Source organism: Galeopterus variegatus, unplaced genomic scaffold (assembly GCF_000696425.1).
Source record: "Galeopterus variegatus unplaced genomic scaffold, G_variegatus-3.0.2 Scaffold12363, whole genome shotgun sequence".
Lineage (NCBI taxonomy): Eukaryota > Metazoa > Chordata > Mammalia > Dermoptera > Cynocephalidae > Galeopterus > Galeopterus variegatus.
Window position 1 is genome coordinate 30,656 of NW_007738474.1, and position 4,780 is coordinate 35,435.

Below are 4,780 nucleotides of genomic sequence, written 5' to 3' on the forward strand. Positions count from 1 at the left end.
GGGGGCGACACTGAGGGTTGCGATCCGTTGCCGGACACGGAAAAAGACAAAAAAAAAATAACTTATCAAAATTTATAGGATATCAACATATCAAAACTTATAGGACGCATGGCTCCTGCAGTGGTTAGAGGAATATTTAGACTTATAAACACCTATATTATAAATAAGAAAAATCTCAAATCAGTAATGTAAACTACCTTAAGAGAACAGAAAAAGACCAAACTAAACCAAAAGCAAATATAAGTAGGAAATAACAAAGATTACAACAGAAATATATGAAACAGAATTATAAAACAACAAAATGAAAAGTTGATTCTTTGAAAAGATCAATAAAATTTGCAAACCTTTATCTAAACTGACCAAGAAAAAAGACAGAAGACCGAAATTACTAAAATGAGAACTAAAGCAGGAGCATTATTACATTGTCACTATGGGTTTTTGTGGTGGTAAGATTTTGTTTCTTTCCTTTCTCGTTTGCATTTTTGTTCAGTAGGTTTTGTTTTCTTGTGTATGTGTGGTAGTGATTATCATTTTTCAGATCCCAGATACAGGACTTCCTGGAGGATTTCTTGTAGGACTAGTTGTACAGTGATGAACTCCCACAGTTTTTGTTTGGAAAATACACTATTTCTTCCTCATTTCTGAAGGACAGCCTTGCTGGGTATAGTATTCTTGGCTGGCAATTCTTTTCTTTCAGTAATTTGAATATATCATTCCATTTTCTTCTGGCCTGAAGAGTTTCTGTTGAGAGGGAGCTCCCTTATAGGTGGGTGACTTGATGGTTTTCTCTTCTTTTATGATTCTCTCTTTGTCTTTGAGCTTTATCAGTTTGACTACAATGTGTCTTGGAGAGGATCTTTCTGGGGATCTGTAAGCCTCCTGAATCTGAAGATCTCCCTTTACCTGGAAAGTTTTCTTTTATTTCATTGAATAGGTTTTCCATGCTTTTTCCTTTCTCTTCCCCTTCTAGAACACCCATGATTTGAATGTTTGTGCACTTAAGGTTGTCTGCTAGCTTTCTTAGATTTCCATCATTTAAAAAAAAATTTTTTTTTTTGTCTGCCTGGATTATCTTGAAAAGACTATCTTCAAGATCAGAAATTCTTTCTTCTGCTTGTTCGAGCCTGCTTCTTAAGCTTTTGCTTGTGTTTTTTATTTTGTTGAGTGTATCTTTCAGTTCCATGAGTTCTGCTACATTCTTTTTTAAGGTATTAATCTCTTTGTAAATTTCCTCCTTCATATCCTGAATTTTTTTTTCTCATTTCATTATGTTGTCTGAGTCTTCTCATATCTCAGTGAGTTTCCTTAAGATTGTTGCTCTGAATTCCTTTTCAGTCATTTCAAAGGTTTCCTGCTCTATATGGTCTGGTATTTGAGAATTACTGCATTCTTTTGGTGGTATCATATTTGCTTGGGTTTTCATATCTCTAGTATTTCTACACTGATGTCTGGTCATCTGGTAGGACAGGTGCTTCTTATATTATTCTGAAGTGGGCTTTGAGGAGAGAGACATCCTCTTCTTTTTCTGGTCTCCACTGGTGACTCTCCTTGTGCCAATGCAGTCCAGTGTTGGGTGGGCTGCCTGCATGGTGGCTATGGCTACTGCTGTGGCATTGAGCTGCTTTGGCGGCAGGGGTGGCTGTGGTGGTAGCTGTTCTGGGCCACCCATGCAGAAGTGGTGCTTTCATTGTGCTCTCTTTCATGTCTTTGGGCGGGAGGTGCTGCCCTCAGCTACTGACTAGGACGCTGGGTATGCTCTCTTGCCTGCTTCTAGGCAGAGGGGACTGCCCTCAGCTCCTGCCTAGGACCCCGTGGGTGTGCTCTCTTGCTTGCTTCCAGGTAGAGAGGGATAACCTCAACTCCTGCCTAGGACCCAGGGTGTGCTCTCTTGCCTGCTTCTGGGTAGAGGGGGCTACCCTCGGCTCCTTCCTAGGACCCTGGGCATCTCACCAACAAAAATTTAAACCAAGGAGATAATTGGATAAGATGTTTATATTTAGATGTTTATCACGATACTCATTAAAACAATAAAAACCAGAAACAACCTAAATGTCTATTAATAGGGGGTTGGGTAAATAAGTCATGGCACATATATACAAGAAAATACTCTGCCACCATTTTAAAAATGAGAAAGACCAATCTACATTCATTCTTTACACACTTAAAAAGGCTGTAATTGGCGCACACAATGTGTTTCTCTTTGTGCAAAATGATTATCTATCTATGTATAAATTAATAAATGAATAGGGAGAATGTTCCAGGTGAAAGATTTTCAAAGAACTTTTGCTTTTATTCATGCCTTTCTATAATCAATGTGTAAATAGAGAAAAGGCAAATGTGTTTCGTGAAAAATGTATGGAAAAGCATGGTGAATTGCATCTGGATATAACTATTACCTGTTAGTCACTGAATACTTAGTGTTAACATAAACCTTCTATGACCTCTTCTCACTCTGAGGCCCACTCTTACTGTTCTAACCATTTTACTCCCCACATGTAAGATCACTGAATGCTCCTTGTGCTGCCCATAAATTGGAGGTCTACCTTCAGGCAGCAGTGATGCCCCTGTGATGCATTTACAAGTGTGGTTTTGTTTTTTGTTTTTAATTTAATTTAATTTTATCAATATACAGTGTAGTTGATTTTCGTGTCCCCTTACTGAATCCTGTGTGTTTTTATGGCGCTTCATTTGTCTTCTAAGACAGAAGTTCCTCTTAGTTTTACACAGCATTGCAAGTGCTTGGCATTGATGAGTCAGATTCCCCTGGTACACAGATGGCTGTGAAGGGAGCAAAGCCAGCAGCCCACACCACATTCCATGGAGAATGTGCAGAACACTGCCAGGCGCATGGCAGCACCCCACTCAGTTTCTAGAAGTTTGGTGAAAAGAGCCCAGTGTCCTCAGCAGGAAAACATGGCTGCCTTTGCTCATCCTTCAGGATGTGAAGAAATGGGCATAATTATTCTGTTGCAAATAATAATCATCACTGTATTTCTGAAGGCAATTAGGCAATATGTTTGCTGTACACAGCACAGGCTCTGGGGTCAGACTGAATGGTACTGAAATCCAGCTTTGAATTATAACTTGTGTCTGAACTTGGAAAATTACTACTGAGCATCTCTAAATTTCAGTTTCCACATCTGTAAAGTAAATCAGATTTACTGAAAAGAAAATCAACACAATATTTAGCTGAACTATTGTAGCTTATTAAAATCAACAACAGAGCAAACAACTATTAAACCAATGTATTATATAATACCAAGTGATGTGTTTCATAAGAATCTTTTACATAAAATAACTCTGATTACATTTTCTCAGAAATGTGGATAGAATTCATTAATTCATCCCACAACTATTAACTGAGCACAGGATTTGGTATTTGGCTGCATATTAGGCACATGTTCTATTCACAGGAGATAAACAGTGAAAAGAACTAAGTCCCTATTTTTATAAGGGAAACTGACGGTGAGTCTGAAAATACATGGCAGTATCAGTTAGTGAAACTCATAGGTAAAGACACAGAGAGCACTTCTTTTTCTTTTTTTTTTTTGTCTTTTTCGTGACCAGTAAGGGGATAGCAACCCTTGGTGTGGTGTCGCCCGCACCGCACTCAGCCATTGAGTGCACCGGCCAGTCCTATATAGGATCCGAACCCGCAGCGGGAGCATCGCTGCGCTCCCAGCACCGCACTCTCCCTAGTACGCCACGGCTCAGCCCCACAGAGAGCACTTCTAAGGAGGGAACACTGGAGCAGAGACCTGAAAAGGGAAGAGGCAAGTTATATGACCACGTGGGAAAAACGAGGTCCAAGGAGAGGGAAGAGCAAAGGCATAGGCTCCACTGCAGGAGCACATCAGGCACTTCTACAACACCGGTGAGATCACGGTGGCTCAAGAGGAGAAATCAGCCCAGAAGGGTAGCAGATGAGGCCTGAGAGGTGACTGGACCTGATCATGTGGGCTTGCAGGCCAACCTAAGGATGTGGAGTTTGTTCTAAGTGTGATGGAGAGCCAGCGGGAAGTTCTCAATGACATGATCATATTTTTACTTAAGAGGCTTACTCTGGCTGTTCTCGGGAAAAACAGATTGAAAGGAGGCAAGAGTGAAAGCAAAAAATCACTTAAACTAAACACCAGGGTAATAGTCTAAATGAGAGATGATGGTGGCTTGGAACAGAAGGAATCTGAAGATGAGGTGGTGAAAAGTGGTCAGAGGCAGGACATATTTTAAAGGTAGAGATGTCAGGATTTGCTGATGAACTGGATATTCCACTTCTAAGAACTTAACTCAAGGATTTCACTGTGGCTATTCAAAAAGATTTATATGCAAGGATACACAAAATGCTGCTTATATCCGGGTATAAGGTGATTAGTTTAATAAGCTCTGGTATAGCCACAAGCTGGAAAAAATGTAGCCATTTAGAAAAAATGATGTTGAATATATAATGACATGGAAAAAATATTTACAATACGTTAGGCAAACATAACTGGTTATAAAACAAAGTATTCGGGCTGCCACCGTGGCTCACTCGGGAGAGTGTGGTGCTGATAACACCAAGGCCACGGGTTCGGATCCCATATAGGGATGGCCAGTTTGCTCACTGGCTGAGCGTGGTGCTGACAACACCAAGTCAAGGGTTAAGATCCCCTTACCGGTCATCTTTTAAAAAAAAACAACAACAAAGTATTCAACACTAATACATTTTGTCCAAATGAAACGCATAGGGAAAAGACTGAAGGCTATACACCAACACGTTACCAAAGTTTTTCTCTGACTTGTG

At 40.1% G+C, this 4,780-nt stretch overlaps 1 protein-coding gene across 2 annotated transcripts in view; it reads right to left on the reverse strand.

Moving 5' to 3' along the window:
* Positions 1 to 4,780, reverse strand: part of LOC103581106 (protein spire homolog 1-like) — a 38,717-nt gene that overhangs the window by 28,284 nt on the left and 5,653 nt on the right. The gene's annotated exons all lie outside the window — the stretch shown is intronic.